The 23,112-nt window shown below is 36.8% G+C and overlaps 1 pseudogene; it reads right to left on the bottom strand.

The window, feature by feature from the left end:
• The window catches only part of LOC144371403 (uncharacterized), a 45,735-nt pseudogene extending 22,902 nt beyond the window's left edge, over positions 1–22,833 (bottom strand).
• Between the last annotated feature and the right edge of the window lie 279 nt (positions 22,834–23,112).

The raw sequence follows: 23,112 nt of genomic DNA, 5'->3' as shown, positions 1-23,112 counted from the left end.
CCATGATGAGAAGAGTATATGGGTGAGAAGAAGGAAAGATCAGGGGACACCTTGGGACCAGAAACCCTCTTTCCCCCTTGAGGGATATTATACTTGCTGTTAGCTTTTTTAAACAAAATTAAAAATTTCCCTAAGCTACCAGTGCCACTAGATATATAGGTCCCTGGATGGAGCTCAGATTTGTCTTGAGAGGCAAAGAAAAGTGAATAACCAACCCAGTGGTTCTATAACCAACAAGCTAGACCTTGGGCTCCTTGTGGGCAAAACACTGGGTTTTACCCAATAATCAACAATCCAACAGCACCTGACACCCAATTAACAGGGGACAGAGAATTGGATCAGTGGGTGTGGGGTTCTGTGGGTGGCCAGCTGCAGGAGCTTGCCTCTGGGGTGCATTCCTTGCATCTGGGAGGTTTTTCAACACCAATGAGATAAACAAACTGGTGAGAACACAAGCAAAACCCTCTGCAATATTCTAGCCAGGAAAATTCATGAGCACTTTAAAAGCATCTTAATGTTTACCCTCAGTCAAATGTGCATCAATCTGAATGAAACCATTTGAAAAGATTTGTCAACATGAAAAGTTTCTGAAATCTGGTGGCTTGTGGATCACTGCAAATCCATATGAGTCCATGGTTAAATACATAAGTAAAAATAGAAATCTAATAATGAGCATTTTCTTAAGACTTCTGTCCTGAAAACACTGCCCTATTTGCTTTGATAACTAAATGATCATTTAATCATTCCTCTAGCAACACTTGAGGTCCATAAAGAACTGTGGAACACATCTGGTTGGGAAAGAAATGCTGGGATACCAAGAAGAAAGTTACTCTGAACCTCAAAGGAAAAGATTCATAAATCACCAGAATGCAGGAATGCCCACAAAATATTTGAAGTTTAAAACAAGGGCCTGGGGTTGGGGCTCAGTGACAGAGCACCTGTCTAGCACCTATGAGGCACTGGGTTCAATCCTCAGCACCACATTAAATAGAAATATATAAAATATATTTTATATTTTATAAAGATAAGATTTATATTTTAAAAATCAACTCCCTGCAATGCAACATTTCTCCTAGACAAGCTTTCTGTACCCCCAAATACAAGAATGATGTGAGCAAGCTTATAAAAATACGTGAGAAAGTACACAAGTCTGATCTGGCCCCATCTCTAGTCTAGCTTCACTTAAATGTCCCTCTCCAAATAGCAACACCTCAGACCACGTATTTTCAGTCTCTCTCTTTAGGGCTTTCTCACATTTTTTTCCTTTCTTTCTTCTTGTGGTGCTGGGGATTTAACCTGGGAACTTGTGCATGCATGGCAAGCACGCTACCGACTTCACTGAATTCCCGGCGCCTCATTTTCTTTCCTGAATGTGGATCTGTTTTCTAAATAGAACTGACCATGTGCCTGACAAATGAAGTTATTTTCTGCCATGAAAACCAAGGAACTTACTTTTTCTGAGCTGATGTCTCTCTCTCCCTGGAATCCCTTCCCATCACATGAACTCTCACAGCCAGAGTCAGACTTGGGATTTGAAATTGTGTGGGGTTTTTATTGTTTGGGGTCTGATATCACATACATCACTGGAGGGAGGTAACCAGAAGCTATGCATTTCTTTAATAAACAAAGGACAAGGTTTGGTAGGACATGTCTGTAAGGCAAGGCATTTAGGAGGCTGCTGCAGAAGGATCTAAAGTCTGAGGCCACAGTTGGACTGTTAGTAAGACCCTGCCTCAAAATAAAATATTCAAAGTTCTGAAATTGGGGGAGTCTTCATGAACAATGAAGGGTCAGAATTCCTGTTTCAACAGACTCCCTTTAGGATACTGTGTGTAGGTGTGTGACTTTTACCTTCCAACAGGACCTAGAGCAGTTGCTGGTGTCCACCTGTATTAATAAATAGATCAAGTGAAGTGAGTAAATAACTAAAGAAATAAAAGATCTTACACTGTATGTGGTTGTGATCCCAGGCATATGGAGATTAGGTTGTGTTTCTTGGCTCTTGTGTTCTTTCAAGAGTGGATTTTAGATAATAAATAAAATGTAATCAAAGTAGAGCAAAGCTCATTGCCCCATAAATCACTATCAAGAAGGGGGGAGGAAAACAGTGAGTCTTCTCTGAAATCTCTAAAACTCACACCTGCTTCGCTCATCAAGTTTATGGGAGATGCTGTGGGTGATTCCAGAATTCTGCCCTTGGACCAATTCCTACTCTTAACTGGCAGTAGGATGACATCATATTTGTAGGTTCCTACTACAAATGGTCTTGTCCAGAGACACCAAAGCAAACCCCGAGTGTGTGAGTTCCTGAGTGTGTGTGTGTGTTGTGTGTGTGTGTGTGTATGTGAATTTTACTATAATAAAAATTTTATTATGGAAGCTATTATGAAGACAAACAACAACAAGTGTTGGCGAGAATGTGGGGAAAATGGTACACTCATACACTGCTGGTGGGAATGCAAATTGGTGCAGCCAATATGGAAATCAGGATAGAGATTTCTTGGAAATCTGAAAATGGAACCACCATTTGACCCAGATATCCTGTGGAGCAAACCTAGAGGCCCTTCAGTGGATGAATGGATAAAAAAATATGCATTATTTATACACAATGGAATTTTATTCAGCAATAAAAGAATAAAATCATGTGTGTGGGGGAGATTATGGTCTTGTTCTCTTGGTTTCTGACTTTTAGGGAATAGAGTTTTTCTGAGATTCTCACCAGTATCTTTGCCTTTGTCAAAGGAGTATTGCAACATACTTCTGTTTCTTGCTGTCTAACTTTTGTGGTTTTCTAATACGAGGTATGAGGTAGAAGTGGATTTTAAGTGGATATTTTTAATGTAGGAGTTCACTAATTACTATTAGAAGCATCAGATGAGCTCAAAACAGTAATAAAATTTAATATCATCAGTTATTTATGTGCATGAGAAAATAAGTAGCAAACATAAAATTAAAGACAGTTCTACTGACCATAATATCAAAAGAAATACTTGGGAATTTTTCAAGAAATGTAAACACTTGAACATTTAACATGGCTTGTTTTATAAAATATACCATTATCCCTAAGCCACCTTCTTTTTTTTGTGGTGACCTTAACTCATAGAAAAAAGATAGGAATTAATAACTTTCCCCTGTGATGCTGAAGACAGGAGTAAGGTATGGTCTACCAGTGAGCTCTATCATCATCCCATTCTTATTTTTTTTTGAGATATGGTATTTCCAATTAGTGAGGCTAGACTCAAAGTTGTGACCCTCAAGCCTTGGCTTCCAGGGCAGCTGGGGTTACATGCATGTGCCATCACAACCGTGGTAGGGATTTGCCTTTTTTGTTTTCTTTAGTTGTAGTGGACAGAGTACCTTTATTTTATATATTTATTTTTATGTGGTGCTGAGGACTGAACCCAGTGCCTCACATGTGCTAGGCAGGTGCTCTCACCCTGAGCCCCAGCCCCAGGGATTAGATTCTTGAGTTTCATATTACAGGTTGGCTCAGGATAATACTAGGTTTGCAAATGTGTATAATGTCCCCATTTTGTGAGTAGAAGGTAGAGGCCAGAATGAGAGAAAATGTCTATCCTTATCCTTGGAAGAGGAACATCAAATGTGGATTCACCTGCAACTTAGTATTTGAGTATTTCCCAGATATTAAAAATATAAGCAAAAGAGACATAAGGTCAAGGCTCTGAGGAAGGGGGACTAGGTATTTCAAATTGTGAGGCATCAGACTGAGAAAAACAATGCTAAGGTAGCTTTGTATTGAGAATAGGGTCCCTCACATTTAACTGTAGGATCACAGAAGTTATCTAAGAAAATAAACCATTTACTAGGTACGTTTTAAAAAGATGATCATGGGTAGGACTTGGTCATAAGTCATCATTATCACACCCCACCCACACGCTCACACACATTACTTTCCTTTTACCTCTTCCCCTCTTTAGCAGTCAAGTCAACATCCACTCCTCAAGGTGCATTTTTGCATGAAGAGAAAGGACTGAGCCACAGTACCCCGGGGATCACAATGGGCACATCTTTGCCTAGCTTATGGCAGAAACTATCAAAGGAATGGCAGAGTTCAGGAACATCTCTGTCTCTTTTCTCTCACAAACAAATAACTAGAGATTTCAATTATAAATTGATGGATGAAGTGAACTTGGGAGTATTGGGCCAAATATTTGCATCACTGAAAATATAAATGTTCAGCAGCCTAATGTCTTGTTTCTTTTTTATCTTTTTGTTTTTGTTTTTAATGCTGTGGATTGAGTCCAAAGGCACTCAACCTCTCAGCAACATTCCTGATCATTTTTTGTAATTTAGTTAGAGACAGGGTTTCACTGACTTTCTTAGTCCCACCATATGTTGTTGAGGCTGGCTTTGTATCAGCCTCCCGAGACACTGGAATTACAGTCATGCACCACCAGACCTGGCTAAGGTTTTATTTCATTATTTGCACAAGAGCAGTTTTTAATGTAATATAACCTACTGAATGCTCTCAAAATATTGCACTTTGTGAAAAATTCAAAGAGATAACTTATTACCTTTATATTAACAAACTTAAAGAATATGTTTTTCTTATGCCTTGGCTTCTTTTCACTTGATAAAATCAGGTTTGAACATAGTTTTCTAGTTTCTTTATTCTTTTTTTGGGGGGGAGGGGGTATACTACGGATACGTCCCAGTATCACTCAACCACAAAACCACTTCCCCAGTCATGTTTAATTTTTTTTTGAAACAGGGTCTCACTGAGTTGTATAGGTCTCTATTAATTTACTTAGTCTGTCTTTGAACTCATGAATTTCCTGCCTCAGTTGGGATTTCAGGTATGTGCCCCCACTCCCAGTTTCTTCATTCTTTTGTAGTTGTTGCTTTCTTTGTTACATAAATTCAAGTTGAATAACAGTATGTTTAACAATACAGATATAGAGAAAAGCCAGTGAGGTAGGTAGGCAATTGAACATATCCACCAGAAAGTACATTATATATTCCCCATGGCATATTACTCAGCCATCAATACAAACTCCTCTAATGGTCAGCAAAATAGATGAAATTGGATGATGTCCTGCTAAGGGAAGAAATACACAATAGTGTCACATCTCACATGTTAAGTAATATAAAATCATGTGCAAGTACAATAATGATAAGTATGGCTGAGGAGTGTGTGGGGGGCATCAAGAGCAGAAGAGGATGTTTGGATATAATGAATACCTGTATATGCGTATATGTAAACATCACACTGCATCTCATAAGTATTTGCAATTGCTATGTGATGATAAAACCCATCATCTCTCAGAATTATCAAATTCTGCACTAAGAACACAATCCTGCTGTCTTTTGTAATTTCCAGTATATGATGTGATATTATTGATGACGCTCCCTGATAACAACCAGGCTCTTCCTACACATCCATTCTATTTTATTCCAGGCTCTGAACATAGAGTGTACAATGTATTTCTGCATCTGGATAATCTCACTTATCCTAAAGTCCTCCAGCTTGTCTGTGTTATTGGAGAATATTCTTTTGTTTCTGGGGTTTAAACCCAGGGTTACCTTACCAGTGACAGAGATCCACCATCATTACCTTTTTCAGTTTTAAGACAGAATGTTACCAAACTACTAAGGCTGGCCTTCACATTTTGGAAACACTGCCATAGACATCATCCTTATTTTAAAATTGAGTAATAAGTGAGGTGTGGAGGCACATTTCTTTTGTCATGCTAGGGACTCCATTGGCTGAGGGAGAAGAATCATGATCTTGGAGCCAGCTTCACATCTTGGTAACACCCACTGCACCTTAAAAGACCTTGTCTCAAAATAATGGTAGAAAAACTGAAAAGGTTATATATGTATGTTGATACATTTTTGTGTAAACACAATGATAAATCTCTTTTTTGCTATTATCTGTAATATACCATAGGTTCTTCTTCCTGAGTTACTCTTTGGAAATTTAGGTTGTTGATGGTATGGCAGTTAACTTGGGAGGGTAGATATTTTTAAAGATGGATTTTATTTCCTTCAATTGTTTAAGTGGTTAATGTCAGCTGTCCACTTCAGTGGATTGAGATACCCAGAGAATTGGTGTGGACGATCTCTGCAGGTGTCTGTGAGTGTACTTCCACTAGACTGAGTCAGAAAGCATGGGGGATACCCATAATGAACATATATATTGGTGTTCAATAGGTTTGATTTGAAAAAAAGCCAGAGAAGCAGTCACTCACTTATGCTCCAAGCTTCTTGAAGTCCCCTTTGGGGACTTGCACCATTGGCTCTACCTGGGTCTTTTAAAATTTTTTTATTTGTTTTAATTAGTTATCCATGACAGTAGAAAGCCTTTATATACTTTGATTTATCATACATAGATGGGATATAATTTTTCATTTTTCTGAGTATACATATTGTAGAATCACATGAGTCATACAGTCACATACATACATACATAAAGCAATAATGTCTGTTTCATTCTCTTTCTTATTCCCACATCCCCTGCCTTCCCTTCCTTCCACTTTCCTCTACCTAATGTAAGTTAATGTGATTCTTTTTACTTTTGCATTAAAATTCTTAATACACATTATATACCAAAATTTTTGTATCTTTTTTATATAACATATGTTGACACCCACTTCAAGTCTTCATACATGTATTTTGGATGTATGACACATTCTACCATCCTTGCTAATCCCCGTCCCCCTCCCTTTTTCTCCCACCCCTCTGCCATATATAGAATTCATCTATTCCCTCTATGCTCCTCCTGAATACTCCACTGCAAGTCAGCCCCTTTATGTCAGGGAAATATTCGGCATTCGTTTTTTGTTTTTAGAGGGAGGGGAATTGGCTAACTCCAGTTATTATCTTCTCCAACTCCATCCATTTAAACGGAAATGCCACCACTTTATTCTTGTATTGCTGAGTAAAATTCCATTGTGTATATATGTCACATTTTTTTATCTATTCATCCACTGAAGGGCATCTATGTTGGCTCCATAGTTTAGGTATTGTGAGTTATGGTGCCATAAACATTGATCTGGCTGTGTCCCTGTAGTATGATGTTTTTAAACCTTTATGCTTAGACTGAGGAGAGGGATAGGTGGGTCAAATGGAGGTTCCATTCGCATATTTTCAAGGAATCTCAATACTACTTTCCAAATGGGCTGCATCAATTTGCAGTCCCACCAGCAATGTATAAGTGTACCTTTTCCCCACATCTTCACCAACACTTATTGTTGTTTGTCTTCATAATAGCTGCCATTCTGACTAGAGTGAGATGATATCTTAAAATAGTTTTTCTTTCATTTCTCTGATTCCTAGAGATGATGAGCATTTTTTCATATATTTATTGATTGTATATCCTATCCTGACAAGTATCTGTTCAGGTCTTTAACCCACTTTGATCAGGTTAGTTGTTTTTTCATTTACTAAGATCATTTAACTCCTCTGTTTTGGACCACAGCTGCTTCATTTGCTTCCTCATATTCTGAAGTTTCCAGATTCTTTGACTGAGCTATTACCAGTTTCCCAGTGTTGCCATCCTGTAGGCAAACTTTTGGTTACTATTACTCCCATGATTATGTGTTACCTACCAACGTTTTGAGGATTGAGCCCACAAGTGTGTGGTTATATCTCATTGTGATATAACATGAAAGCATAAAAATTTTAGAAGAAAATGAGAAAAATTTTTTTGCCATTGGTATTGGCAATGGTTTTAGATAGAATATGCAGAGACTGTGCAAGGAAAAACAGCTGAGACTATATAAAGCTAAAAATGCTTCTATACAGCAAAGGAATTAATCAATAAAATGTAAAGTATACTGGGTTAAAGAAAACCATTTCTTGCCTTATGTCTAAAAAAGCTCAACATACAAAATATAAGAATCTTACACAACTCACCAAAATTTCATATAAACCCCTCATAACCTAATTTAAATATGGTAAGATTCTTAGATTCTGCTGTAAAAATTTAAAAAGTGTGTAAAGACATATGAAAGTTACTATAGATCACGTATTAGGCTACGTAAAATGATAATTTAGCTTTTCTGCTTTATTTGTCTCACAGGATTATGGGTGCACATTCTTCATTCTTCGCAGGGCATCTTGAGATCAATTAGCAAAATGCCAGGTTCTCATTTTCCCACATTATGTTTCCTCATTATTCCATCTTAATTGCCAAGAAAGTGTCGAGCCTGAAAAACAACAAAATATAGACAAATTGCTAGATAATCATCAACTTTGAAAATTACTTCAGAAATCAATAAATACATTAGTAGACCCAGATGTGAAGAAATATAAAATAGACCTAAAAATCAACATTTAACTTTACAACTACTCGAAAAATAATTGCACTTATGCTGATATGGGAGCACATGCCACTAGCCTTCACTACCTCGAGGCCACAGCAGGAGGAGGATTTAGGCTAAGGAATTTGAGGCCAACCTGGCAAAACCCAGCTCTAAAAATTGACCCGCATAAAAACCGAACAGTATTCACATTTTTTAAAAAGAGCCTTCACGGGTGATTTGTATGAAACATGTAATTAGGATCAGTAACAATAATTCATGATCACGTCTAAATGTAGAAGAAGAAAATTGACTAATTATTTTTGTAAGGCCAGAAATACCAGCTAACACAGCATAAGAATGGAAATTGCAGACCATCTTCTATAGATGTTGATGCAGATATTCAAAACCCCTAGCAAACTGAGAACAACAACAAAAAGAATGATTGGACTTCATGACCAAGAGGGACATTGTCATATGGGAGGTTTCCAAAAATCATTTTGATAGAGAAAAGCTCTGGCAAATCACTTACTAAATTACTGTAAGACCTATGGCCAATTATGACCAGAGGAAAATTCTTTTTTAATCAACTTAATGGCAGCTATGAACTCTTTTCATACTTAATGGTGTGAACTGAAGTATTTATCAATTTATTTACAGGAAAAGAAAAAAATGTATGCTTTTTTAAATTATAAATGTTGTTTGAGAATATTAAATGGTATTTTATACATCAAAAATCAAATAGCATATGCAGATGATACTATTATTTCTATAATTTTTCTAAGAAATTTCCATGAACTAATGAAACATAAGAATTACTTGAATAATGTCATGGGTTAAATGGTCAACATTAAATCATTTAAATTATATACAGTAGCAATGAGCAGTGTTAAAATTGAGGCACAATCTATTCACAAATATAGGGAAAACAATCTAAATGAAAATATTACCAAAAGAATTTTTCACTGCAAAGTAAAAAAATTAGGTGAAAGTAAAATGCGAAAAAGAACATGGAAATAAAATGGTAAAACTGTTAATATTCAATAATTAAAAGTCTAATTTTGGGTTTTAAGGGTTGATAGGCTTCCTCCAGATTAACGCTTGGGGTGGTGCCGTGTTTCCTCCTCAGCTCTGATATGTATTCTATATATATGAGTTAAGTTATTAATTGTGTTATTGAGCTCTATAGTTTCTTTATTTAACTTTTGTTTGGAAGATCTATCCAGTGGTGAGAGAGGTGTGTTAAAGACACCCCAGATCACGTTGTGGTCAATTTGACTTGTGAACTTGAGAAGAGTTTGTTTGAACATAAGTGCCCCATTGTTTGGGGCATATATATTTATGATTGTTACATCTTGTTGGCGTGTGGTCCCTTGAGCAGTATGAGATGTTCTTCTTTATCTATTTTGATTAACTTTGGCTTGAAGTCTACTTTATTTAATTTAAGTATGGAGACCCCTGCTTGCTTCAAGGTACATGTGAGGGGTATGTTTTTTTCCCAAACTTTCACCTTCAGTCTGTCTTTTCCTGAGTCTCCTGGAGGCAGAATATGGTTGAATTTTTTTAAGAATCCAGGCTAATAGCCTATATCTTTTGATATATCTTTTGATTGGTGTATTTAAGCCAGTAACATTTAAGGTTAGTATTGAGGCATGGTTTGTATTTTCAGCCATTCTTGTTTATTTTTTTCTACTTGACTTGAAGTGTTAATTATTGTTTAATTTTTAATTGGTATCTACATATAGGATCCAGCATTTTAATCGAACATGTGTAGTAATCAAATCTGTGCAATTTCTACCTTCTAAAATATCATTTTGACGTTTGAAACCTCTGAACTCTTTTTAGAATGTCCACAGTCTAATAATTACTTGTCTGATTCAAACTATGGGCTATAAAACCTAAGATTTACTTTTCCCTCTTAATGGCTTTTTGGCACTCCTTGCCATCTGTCTCTTAAAACAGATATAAAAAGCTTTTCTCATTTGTGGTTCTTTGTGTTCAACTTTTTCAGCTTCAACATATGAGTGCAAACATACAGGATTTGTGAAATATTAAAAATCACTAGAAAAAGACAGTCACCCATGGTAAATCCAGAAAAAAAGAATATAAATTTTAAAATTGTAGACTATAATCCCAGTGTCTTGGGAGGCTAAGACAGGAGGATGGTGAGTTCAAATCCAGCAACAGCTAGATCCTGAGCAACTTAGTGAGCTGCTGTCTCTAAATAAAATACCAAATAGAAGTGGATATGTGGCTCACTGGTTGAGTGCCCATGAGTTTAATCCCTGGTAGCCCCCCCACAAATATATTAGGGTTCATGTTTAATCACTAAGCCTTAGTTATTTTTTGGTGAGAACTATATATAAATGGCATATGCCAATTCTTATGAATTTATTTTATGTAAGTAAAATATTAAATATTTTTACTGTATAGCCTTAAATTGATCTATATTAGCATGTGAAAAATAACTTAGAAATGCTTTCAAGTGAGGCTGAATGCCTGCAATCCCAACGGCTCAGGAGTCAGAGGATTACAAGGCCAAAGCTCAGTAACTTAACGAGATTCTCTCCCAATATAAAAAATGTCTGGTGAGATAGTTTCATGACTTAATGCCCTGGGTTCAATCTGGTGTACAAAGGAAAGGAGAAGGGTTTTAAAATTGCCTTGTCTCAACAACAAAAAGACATGTGAAATTTAATACCAAAAAGTGCATTCTATCACTTTTCTGTGACACACAAAATCTGCTTCAATTCATTTTAAACATTTGAATCTTACACAATCTAAGTTTTCTAACACTCAATAAATGACATATTTTAATCACGTGTGTCTCCAGGCCATTAGATGAATTTAAGATCAGTGTAGCTGAGGAAAATGCAGTCATACAAACTGGAGTGTGCAGGTGCCATGAATTTGCAGTAATAGTCAAGAACTCATGGATGGGTTGTTCATTGCCTTGAAACTGTTGGAAAATTGTTTGCTGATGGTAAATTTCTGTATCAGTATTGGGAAGAACTTAGACCCTTTCCTGATAGTATGCTTCAAAGAAAGGGACACAATTTCATGCAATAATGAGAACTAATCTTCATACAGGTAGTGTCCAGGGGAAAGCACAGTCTGGTCATTCTGCTAGCTCCAGATTTGAACCACAATTATCACTAAATAATGTGCATCAAGTATAGTTAAAATTGTGTAAATATACCATTGTAGTGTTGTGAAGAGATATCTATAGTTATGTCCCTGCTGAGGCTCCATTGCTGTTAGAAAGCATCCTGGGGAATAAGAATGATTCATAGATGACTGAAATCCAGAGCTATGTACCTTTCCATCTGTGCACATTATGTATTGCATAACATAATCCAGGAGATCATGAGACATAACACAAGCTCTCTTACATTTAGGAGGTAATCTGAGAAACACCTCTCAAATAAGGGTCTATGGAGTGATATTTCCAGCTTGGTCTACAGATGCCCTATTGTCCTGGGAACTCATGTCCTTTATGCACTGGAGAAATCAAGCTGCCTTCTACAGTGGGCATTCTGTGTGGAAGGATATGTAAATCACAGGAAATCTAACACAGATTTCTGAAATAGGTTACATTTGAAGAATTCACATATGGTAAGAAGAAGAAAAGGCCAAGTGAGGAGATGAGAAAAAACAGATCACACATGAAAAAGAAATTTTCAAACAAGAATCACAAGTTTTGTTTGTTAGAGGTGATAGTAAAGTCTCCCTCTAGTATCTCGATCCAGAAAGGAGTCATGTTAGATATGGTGCTGTCACTAAAGTCAGGGGAGGCTGTGTGATACATGCACCATCTTCTGTGTTGTAACCATCTAGTGAGGACTGCTCAGGCAGTGGACACGAGCTGGTGGTCAGGACAGAAGTAGAGAGAATTACAGAAAAATGATACCCTGCTGCAAGTTAGGGTCATTTGGATCCTCTGGGTAGGCAAATTCCAGGGTGAAAGTGAGAGTAAGAACAATCTCTTCTCCCATATGCAGTGGAGCCCCATGCTGTTCATAAGAGGTGAGAAAATAGGATCTGTCACCCCTAACAACACATGTGCAGACTTACAGCTTGGGGTTTTCCTCATCACAGAGCTCAGCTTCACCTCTACTCTCAACCCTCCCCATGTCCTCTTAGTATTCTCCAACAGACAATAGGGAGATGGAGAATTGAGACTGGTCTTGCTTCAAGCAAGTGGGCTTGGGACTGATGTCAGCCTCGGCAGAAACCTCTTACATATAGCTCTTTGTGTGCTGGGAATGTATGAAGAGCACTAGGGAGAAATGACTGACACCTCAGAGAGGGTGACACTATCACCAAGCACCTCTGCCTCAAAACACACCCTCCAGTAACATGATGAGCAAGCCCTGGGCAAGACATGACTGAATGAATGGCAGCTCTTTGTGAGAAGTAGATATGAGAACCATGGCTTGCTTTTATGAATTGTCAGCATTTTAAAATACAGCTCAGGATTCACACTTAAATCTATAATATTTATATTACTATTATTTTAAATTTCTTTTAAGAAAAGCCACTAGAATAGAAATTGTTCTTTAATGTCAAGAAAGAAGAAGTCCCAGAGGTGCTGCTCTGTGGGCAAAAGTGCATGAAGTACTGCATACAGGGCATAGGTTAATGGCATCTGCGTGGCAGGCCACTCCCCATGCTAGGCTTATGAGTGGCAAACTGCTTACCCCATTGGCACAGCTCTGGGCACGAGGCCATGTGTTTCACACCTACTCTTTGATTGCTCCTTATAAGGACAGTTAGCAGACATTGCATTGGTGGCTGTCTATATTTTGCTTAGGCACTGCCTGAGTACATATACATGGTAACTGCACAATAAAATCAGGCCAGCTTCTTGATTGGTCTCTGGAGGTCTTGATTAGAGACTTCACAGCCACACTCTCCTCTACTCTGTTCTGTGGAGCTCCTCAGGGATGAGAGAGCCAAAGCACTTCTCTGCAGACCCCAAGCTCTCATTACTGAGAAATCCACATGATCCTGCAGGAGAGTCTTTTTCCCCTGACTGATATTGCAATGGAAGAGCCAAGTTCAGCTTTCAGCTTTCCTACATTATCTTGCTCTGTGTGTCTTAGGGTCACATTTATCTGTGCATGCTAATGACATGAACAATTATATTTTGGAAAAAAATCTGAAAGTGACCAGGGCAGGATAGGTTTCAAGTGTCCTGAATGTTCCTCTAAGCAAAATTGAATTTACACATTTCTATTATTAAATATTTCAAAAGGATTTTAGTGATTAATACAGAATGGACTAATATATAAAAATATTCTTCCAAATTCTTGTTAATTATATTCACAAGCCTATAATTTTGCACCATGAATTGGAACTTACCAACACATTTATTTGATTTTCTAAAATATTTAATGTACTTTTTTCTGATCATGTTCCCTTGTTTGATATTTACCAACTGAAAGTTCTTAACCATGTGAGATTCCATTCTATAAAATGAGGTTTTGAACATAGAACCTCATTTCCCTCTAAAGATTTTACAATGTACAATTATACAAACCATAATTGTTCTAAGAGTTATGAAGATGACAAAAGCAAGATTATCAATCAAAATATAAAAACTTATTAATTCCCCGGTAATAAGTATACAAATTGTAGTGTTAAAATCTCTACATAACATACCACTTGCAAGTTATGTTCCATGAAGTTATTAAGTTGAAAAATGAAGAAGTAAAACTAACATTCCCTATAAGAAAAATTGACTCATTTTAGCAGGATCTCAAAGAAGCAAACATCTTTAGAAGACAATATCCACATTACACCATGCAGAACATGGTCCTCTGGGCTTCATCACTTCTAAATAGCCCAGAGGACCATGTTTTATATGGTGCAATGATGATATTGTCTTCTAATGATGTTTGCTTCTTAAGAGGCAAAGAAGCTACTGGGAAACCTCACTAGTAGACTGAATTTCCTCCTCCAATGCCCTTTTTAGAATCCACACTAACTCTGCTTCTGACGACACAGAGGTACTTTGTCACCTGAATAAGCTGAGCAGAGCACAAACACTTGTAAGTTTTATGGAAAGGATCTGTTTAAGTTCTGTCTATGCAGATTTGTAATTTTAATGTCTGTAGAAAAGCAAGAAGTTTCCACTGGAGAACACAGAACTGTGGCTGCCCCAGTGGGACATGTAATCTCTCTCAATTTTATTGTCTTCTCTGATGGACAAGAGCAATCCGAAAGATCTGGGCTTCAAATTCTTAAAGTTTCCTGTACTCATCTGGAAAAGGATCTTGATTGAGATCATTTTCTCATGTTGATAAGGAAACTTAAATTACTCTAATTCTGGTCCTAAAATCAAATTATTCCAAACCTGTCCCACAACTTATAATGCCTCTACTTTGATGTAAGGGACTCCTGGCACCTCCATAATTTCCCTGAAGCCCTGAAGTGTGTGATGGGCCTCTCTGTTCCTAGTTTGCACATAGAGCACACCTTCTAGGAGGTAGTGATGGTTTCGTAAGTCATCCTTCCGAAAGTGACAGTCCTGTGGCGCAAGCTCTAAGTGAAATATTAAAATTAAGAAAAAAGAGGAAGAGCTATAGATCACATGTTGTAGAAATCACAAGCAGATAGAATCTAGTCAGAGCTGAGGCAGAGTCCAAGCTGGAGTGCACTCTAAGAAACCTACATGATCAACTCCACCTTCTCTGAGAGAAAACTATGTAATAAGCAGGATCAGTCTCCTGGGTGCTGTATATAAATATACATAAAAGCATTAAAGCACCAAATTAAAAAGGATCCCCATTATCTGGAGTCAAAGAAAGGACAGTCATTTCAAGCAGACCCACTTATGTTCCAGTTGTAGAAATCAGAAAACAGTTCTTGATAACTGCCATTATGGACATGTGAAGGGTTAGTACAAGCATGATAATAAATGAAACATTTGTTTTTTGTAGAGGTAGCTGGAAACTTGGACTTAATGGAAATATATAAAATGAAAACTAATATCCACAGACAGAAATTCCACATGGATAGGATGAGGGAGGTTGGAAAACTGAAGAAGAAAGTCACAATAATTGCTAGAAGCATGAGTCCTTCAAAGCCACATGAGACGGAAACATAAAACAGAAAAAGAGTGCAAGTCATTGAACAAGTATTTCAGCATATGAACACTTACATAAGACACATCAAGGGCCGAGGAAAAGTATCCCCTCATGCAGCTCCCATCCTGGACCAACCACATGAAAATTTTGTGCTTTTGGTGAATTGGGCTCTGCCTCACTCCCTGGCATAGCCCATTAATCACGAATGTGCCACCTAAAATACTGTCCCTTATATACAATCACTTCCTTGGAGGCTTCTGAATGAGCCATGGCAGAGGGTTGGCCAGTACTCCCAACTTTGTGGAACCAAGAAGATATCTTTGGAGAGGTGGAGAATTGCAGACCACACTTTTGTTGTAATGTGGACATGCTGCATAATTAGATGTTGTTGAGTCCAATCTCTTTGTAGCCATGATTTTTCATAGAGAGGAAAATAATTTCATCTCTAATTGTGAGAATTAGGACAAAACATACTGAAAAAGTGGGTTCCAACCAGTTAGAGAAGGCTCTCTGGGAGCTGGGCATGGTGGTATTTGCCTGTAATCTCAGCAGGTTGGAAGGCTTGGGAAAAAGGGTCATGAGTTCAGAGCCAGCCTCAGTTAAAAAAATTTACTAAGCAGATCAGTGAGATCCTGTCTGTACATAAAATAAGGATAGGGATGTGGCTCAGGGGTTGAGTGCCCCTGAGTTTAATCTTCATCATCGTACCACCCCCCAAAAAGAAGAATGTCTGGGGGAGTGAGTCTTGGGCTTTAGATATATAAGAGCTTTCATGGAGGTTCTAAAGTGTAGAACTAGTATAGAATAAGTGTTATGGGCCAAGCTCTGGGGTGGATGTGCATGCATTTTAATCCAGGCGTTTATATATATATAGAGAGAGTATAGATTTGATGTTGATCTATTGATGAAATATTTCCTACACAAGGCATGTATGTGCTTTATTTAAAGTCTAAAATAATAGATTTATATTTTAAACCATCTGCAGCTACATATTGAAAAATAACAGTCATCAGAAAATCATGTATGTGAAGCTAGATCATTTCATGTCTCTTTAGAACATGTAGATCTATAAGGCAAGATAGTAAGAGAAACAATAAAAGTGAAACATTCATTAACTTGGGATGCCATTTAAAAATCTGAGGTGAATGTTGGTACACAATCTGACTTCCATAATAAGACATCTACAGCACAAAAATTAAAAATCAAGAATAAATCAAGGGGATAGATTCAAACTAAAAAGCTGCTTCTCAGCAAAAGAAACAATAATGTGAAGAAAAAACCTACAGATTTTATACAAATAAGTTCAGTCAGAATGGCAATCATTAACAATAAGAACAACAATAAATGTTCGTAAGGTTGTGGGGGAAAAGGAACACTCACACATTGCTCATGAGATTGACTCCAAATTGGTGCAACCACCATGGAAAGCAGTATGGAGACGCCTTGAAAAACCAGAATGGAAAAATCATTTGACCCAGCTATCCCTCTCTTTGGACTATAGCCAAAAGACTAAAAAACAGCACACTACAGGGAAACACCTGCACCAATGTTTATAGCAGCACAATTCACAATAGATAAACCATAGAACCAACCTTAGTTTTCTTCAACAGATGAATGGATAAATAAAATGTGATTATATATATATATTATATTCCCTCAACAATGGAATATTACTTAGCTTTAAAGATGAATGAAACTATGCTATTTGGTGGTAAAAGGATAGAGTTAAAGAATATCATGCTAAGTGAAATAAGCCCCACCCCCTCCCCACACAAACACAAAGGCCAAATGTTTCCTCCAATAAGTGTATGCTAATTCACAATGGGGTTGGGGAAGAATAGATATTTAGATTAAGTAGAGAGGATTGCAGGGAGGGGAGGGAATATGGGAATAGAAATGATAGTAGAATGAAACAGACATTACATATAATACATAATATCTAGAGATGCTAAAGCACTCAACAAGGAAGGGGGAGAGAATAGAAATTCACTGGATTAGACAAAGATGGATTGAAGTAAAGAAAAGGGAAATAGGAATACAAATGACAGTAGAATGAATCAGACACAACTTTTCAATGTTTATATATAAATGCACCACCAGGGAAGGTCCACACCATGTACACCTCAAGAATGTTATGATAACTAAAATTAGTTTTACTCCACGTATAATATGTCAAAATTTTCTTTACTATCCTGTATACCTAAAAAGACTAATAAATTTTAGAAATTACAAGGGATAATTTGTATACTGAGAAGTTTTGTGAGTTAAAAACTCTTCAATGAATGGTAATGTCATTAAGGTTAAATAAAAGTATAAAAGAGTACCTTGAGCCCATACAGAACAACAATGGTAAATAGAGTTGCCCAAGTCAGTCTGCGTAACTAGCTATAATCACAAAATTTTTGGTTTACAACTCTTTTCTATTTGTTTTACAAACAAGCACAAGAACAATACTTACAAGTTGAGCAGAGAGGAAACATTACATAGCAGTGGTATGAATACTATGAATAGTGCTGTGGGCACTCAAAGAAAGCATTCTCAATTTTTTACCCCGTGCAATAAAAAATCATGCAGTTGAAAGATACACTACTTACTGATTAGATAAGACATACATGTGTTTGTGACAGTCAGTATGTGGGCAGCTGCTCAACTTTGCAGGTCAGATCCAATAGATAAGGAAGACACTCTCTTCACACAAGACAGTGTTTCCTTGAGTAATAGTATAAAAGCAAAAGAGAAAGCAAAAGTAACAGACACAGGCAACTGTATTGCCAGACCAGGAAAACCCCAACACTGAACTTATGTACTGGGGAGTCCCAAAAAGCTTTTCAGGGTCCTGACTGGGAAGTGCTGGGCAGAGCATCCACTACACAGGTGAAAGTGTAAAGTCTTGTTCTACCTTGTATTGAAAGTGAGGCCAAATAAATACAAGTTAGAACAAAGAAAACTTCATTCTAACATATTGCATGACCTGGTGATCTCTGAAGAACACCAAGTCCTCCCAAGAAAAGGTCAGATCCTAGAGGAGGGAGTGATAGCCTTGAGATGACTAAATAAATTGGGATTCCAATTAATGAGCCACCAAGACAGATGCATTTAGAAATCAGCATTCTTTATCTGTTTCATCAAGGATTGCAGACATCATTCAATCAAGAAAAGGGAAGATCTTTAGTATTTTCCTTAGACCTCTAGGAGTGAATCTTCCCTCCTGGCCTTATAAATAGTTTAAACTCTCATATGTAAAATAAAGCCAGTTTTCTGCATAAAATAATCTGGAGATAAGCATGAAACCTAGATATTTACCATTTGGAATAAAGAATGGTGTGAATATTATTCTCCTAGAACTTATCATTATATTTCAATATTTATTTTCCCAAATAAAGTTAAATGAAATGTCGGTGGGTGGTGGTTTGTTGACCCAAGAGGCTCACATATAAAGAGAATATTGTGTTTATAATTTTTGAGCAGGACTTGTAGATGAGAGTCTAGAGGTTTATTTCAATCAAAATTGTGTTTTTCTCTCTGTGGTGTCATGGGCTCCTGGAACTGTAAGATCTGAAGAGGGACATGGTTAGTTTATAGTACCTTATAATTACTGGGTTGCAGAGGGTTCTGGGAGACCATGACACATGCTATCTATCATGTTATCCAGTAAGTATAACAAACATTATATTCTAAATTATTAAGTAGAACCAACAGGTCTACAAAATCAAAATATATAATAAAATAAAAAAAAATGTGGGGGCATAAATGCTCCTACAGTATGTCTTTTTCTTTTTACAGTCATCATTTTACATGTTTCTAGCTACACTTTTTTACTGGGTATGCAATACTACAGAGGTGGTTCCAAATTGTGAGGTTTTTCCTACACTAGAGGCGTGTATAGTCACCTCAGTTATGAAAGTCATAGAATTCATGAGGAACTCCATGGTATTTTAAGTCCAAGAGTCAGGATGGGACTATGAACCATATGGATTTCCCAGGAAACATTAAGACTATTTCCCCCTTCAGCAACCCTGCTTTATTGCCTGAATACGCATGTTGGCTCCTACTCTCTTGGGTCTTTCTCCTCTTCCTAATTGGGAGCTTGTATAACTCTCCAGAGTTGTAGATCCCTTAGGGAGTACTGCTACTCTATAAGGTGAAATGTTAAACTCATGTATTATTTTAGCATCCCTAGGTCCTTCCTATAATTTTCTTTATCTTCCCATAATTACAAACAAGAGAGTATATAATTTACATAAATAATATTCTCCAAATAATACTTGATTAAACATATGAAATAATTAATGGAGACGTTATAGCATTATTTACCCAATAGAATGTTATACTATTGCATCGATACATTAGCAAAGTGAATAGTGGGAGATGTGTGAACTAATAACATGATTAAATGCATGACAAGGTTTACATTAAGAATTTCACACTTTATTTAGTATCAAATTGCATCTGTAATAAAATATAAGTGAAAATGCTGTGTAAAACAGGCACGGTGGACCATGCCGTGACCCTAGGGATGTGAGAAGCTTTGCAAGTTCAACGTCATTCTCCATATATAAGTGAGGCCCTAAACAACTTAGCAAAACCTATCTCTAAATAAAAAAGAAAAAAAATCTGAGGATGTGGTTTTCTGATTATGTGCCCCTAAGTTTAAGAGGCTCTTAAAAATTTATATTTTAAATTTCATATAAATCTTAAGAGACTTCTGAAATAATCAACTCTGAGTATTATTATTTCTCCAGTTGTGAAAAATGAGACTCTTTAATAATTGTTGATTTATACTAAAATTATATCATTTTAGGGATGCACAATTCTATACTTGTATTTTATTTTTTCTACAATATCAGCTAAAGATGTTAAGAAAATTTTCAGCAAATGTCAAAAGCAATTACTCATTTTCTACATTTAATTGATTTTTTTCCTCCTAGGTTCCAAATACTTCAAGGGATGGGCTTTAGATAAGAAACTTACTACAATCTTTATATTTGTCAAGGTGTTTTTCTAAATATTTTGCTGTTATCTAAGGTACTCAAATGATACTCTATATTTACTACAGATATGAGGTCAGAAATAAATAATGTCTGAAATTTGAATAGAGTCTTGGACACATTCTTTGGGTTTCTATATGATATAAATCCTGCAGTGTTTTAAAGATGTTTGATCAATTGCCTAAAGTTTGCAAAAATTTTTCTGCATGTCCTCTCACTCGTATGAATTCTGAGGTACTGAGTAGGGTGTGAACAACTATTGGAGACTCTGTCACCTATTTTACATTTATATAATTTCTATGCTATCATATCTCTGGTGTGAAATAGTGTTGAACAACTGTGAAATAAGGGTTGATTCATCTTTAAAAACACTGATGCAATGTTTTCATTGTAAAACTTCTCTCCAGTATAGAATCTATAATGTTTAGTAAGATGTGATCTTCAATATTAAAAGCTTTCCCATTCTTCATTTATAGGACTTCTCTCTAATATGGGTTCTCTGGTGTCGAGTAAGTGATGATTGTTGATTAAAATCTTTTCCACATTTTTTACAGTTGTAGGGCTTATCTCCAGTGTGGATTCTCAGGTGCCAAGTAAGTAATATTGTTTGATTAAAACTTTTGCCACATTCTTTACATTCGTAGGGCTTCTCTCCAGTGTGGATTCGCTGGTGCCGAGTAAGTGATGATTTTTTTTTTAATTTTTTATTTTTTATTGGTTGTTCACAACATTACAAAGCTCTTGACATATCATATTTAATACATTAGATTAAAGTGAGTTATGAACTCCCAATTTTACCCCAAATGCAGATTGCAGAATCACGTCGGTTATACATCCACAATTTTACATAATGCCCAATTAGTAATTGTTGTATTCTGCTACCTTTTCTATCCCCTACAATCCCCCCTCCTCTCCCCTCCCACCTTCTCTCTCTACCCCATCTACTGTAACTCATTACTCTCCTTGTTTATTTTCCCATTCCCCTCACAACTCTTATATGTAATTTTGTATAGCAATGAGAGTCTCCCTTCATTTCCATGCAATTTCCCTTTACTCTTCTTTTCCCTCCCATCTCATGACTCTGTTTAATGTTAGTCTTTTCTTCCTGCTCTTCCTCCTTGCTCTGTTCATAGTTGCTCTCATTATATCAAAGAAGACATTTGGTATTTGTTTTTTAGGGATTGACTAGCTTCACTAAGCATAATCTGCTCTAGTGCCATCCATTTCCCTGCAAATTCTATGATTTTGTCATCTTTTATTGCTGCATAGTAGTCCATTGTGTATAGATGCCACATTTTTTTATCCATTCATCTATTGAAGGGCATCTGGGTTGGTTCCACAGTCTAGCTATTGTGAATTGTGCTGCTATGAATATCGATATGGCAGCATCCCTGTAGCATGCTCTTTTACGGTCTTCAGGGAATAGTCCGAGAAGGGCAATAGCAGGGTCAAATGGTGATTCCATTCCCAGCTTTCCCAGGAATCTCCAAACTGCTTTCCAAATTGGCCGGTAAGTGATGATTTTTGACTGAAACTCTTGCCACACTCTTTATACTTGTAGGGCTTCTCTTCATTGTGGATTCGCTGGTGATAAGTAATTGATGATATGTGATGAAAACTCTAGCCACACACTGTACATTTGTAGGGCTTCTCTCCAGTGTGGATTCTCAGGTGCTGAGTAAGTAATATTTTTTGATTAAAACTTTTGCCACATTCTTTACATTTGTAGGGCTTCTCTCCAGTGTGGATTTACTGGTGCTCAGTAAGTGATGATTTTTGACTGAAACCCTTGCCACACTTTTTACACTTGTAAGGCTTCTCTCCAGTGTGGATTCACTGGTGATAAGTAAATGATGATATGTGATTAAAACTCTTGCCACACACTGTACATTTGTAGGGTTTCTCTCCAGTGTGGATTCTCAGGTGCTGAGTAAGTAATATTTTTTGATTAAAACTTTTGCCACATTCTTTACATTTGTAGGGCTTCTCTCCAGTGTGGATTCGCTGGTTCGGAGTAACTGATGATTTTTGACTAAAACTCTTGCCACACAATTTACATTTGTAGGGCTTCTCTCCAGTATGAATACTTTTGTGCCAATTACACTGTGAGATGCTATTACAAGCTTTGTCACATTCTTTACAGCTGTAGGGCTTCTCTCTAGTGTGAATTCGCTGGTGCTGAGTAAGTGATGATATTTGATTAAAACTCATGCAACAAATTTTACATTTGTAGGGCTTTTCTCCAGTATGAATCCTGTTGTGGCAATCAAGATTTGATTTTGTATTAAAACTCTTGCCACACATTTCACATTTGTAGGGTTTCTCTCCAGTGTGAATCCTGTTGTGGCAATCAAGATGTAAATTTGTATTAAAACTTTTGCCACATACTTTACATTTGAAGGGCTTCTCTCCTGTATGAATTCTCTGGTAATTTTTAAGAATTCGTTTTGGACTGATACCTTTGCAAAATTGTTTACATATATAGGGCATCACTCCAGGCTGTGTCCACTGGTGACAAATAAGATTGAAGCTTTTATTTGAAGTTTTGTCACATTCTGTGCATTTACATGGCATATCTCCTGGATGAACCCTGTGATGTTGAGTAAAGTTCTTGAGTGCATTGCATTCTTCACATTGGTAGGTATTCTCTGCAGAATAAATATTTTAAGGGTTGAAAAATTGTTTCAGGAATTCCCACACTTTTTACATTTAAAGGTCTTTCCTTCAGTATAAATCCTCTGATACTTAACAAGTTGTAACTTTTCACTA

The sequence above is a fragment of the Ictidomys tridecemlineatus genome, chromosome 16, assembly GCF_052094955.1.
Source record: "Ictidomys tridecemlineatus isolate mIctTri1 chromosome 16, mIctTri1.hap1, whole genome shotgun sequence".
NCBI classification, from domain to species: domain Eukaryota; kingdom Metazoa; phylum Chordata; class Mammalia; order Rodentia; family Sciuridae; genus Ictidomys; species Ictidomys tridecemlineatus.
Note: the sequence above shows the minus strand (reverse complement) of the source record. Positions and strands in the feature narration are given on the sequence as shown.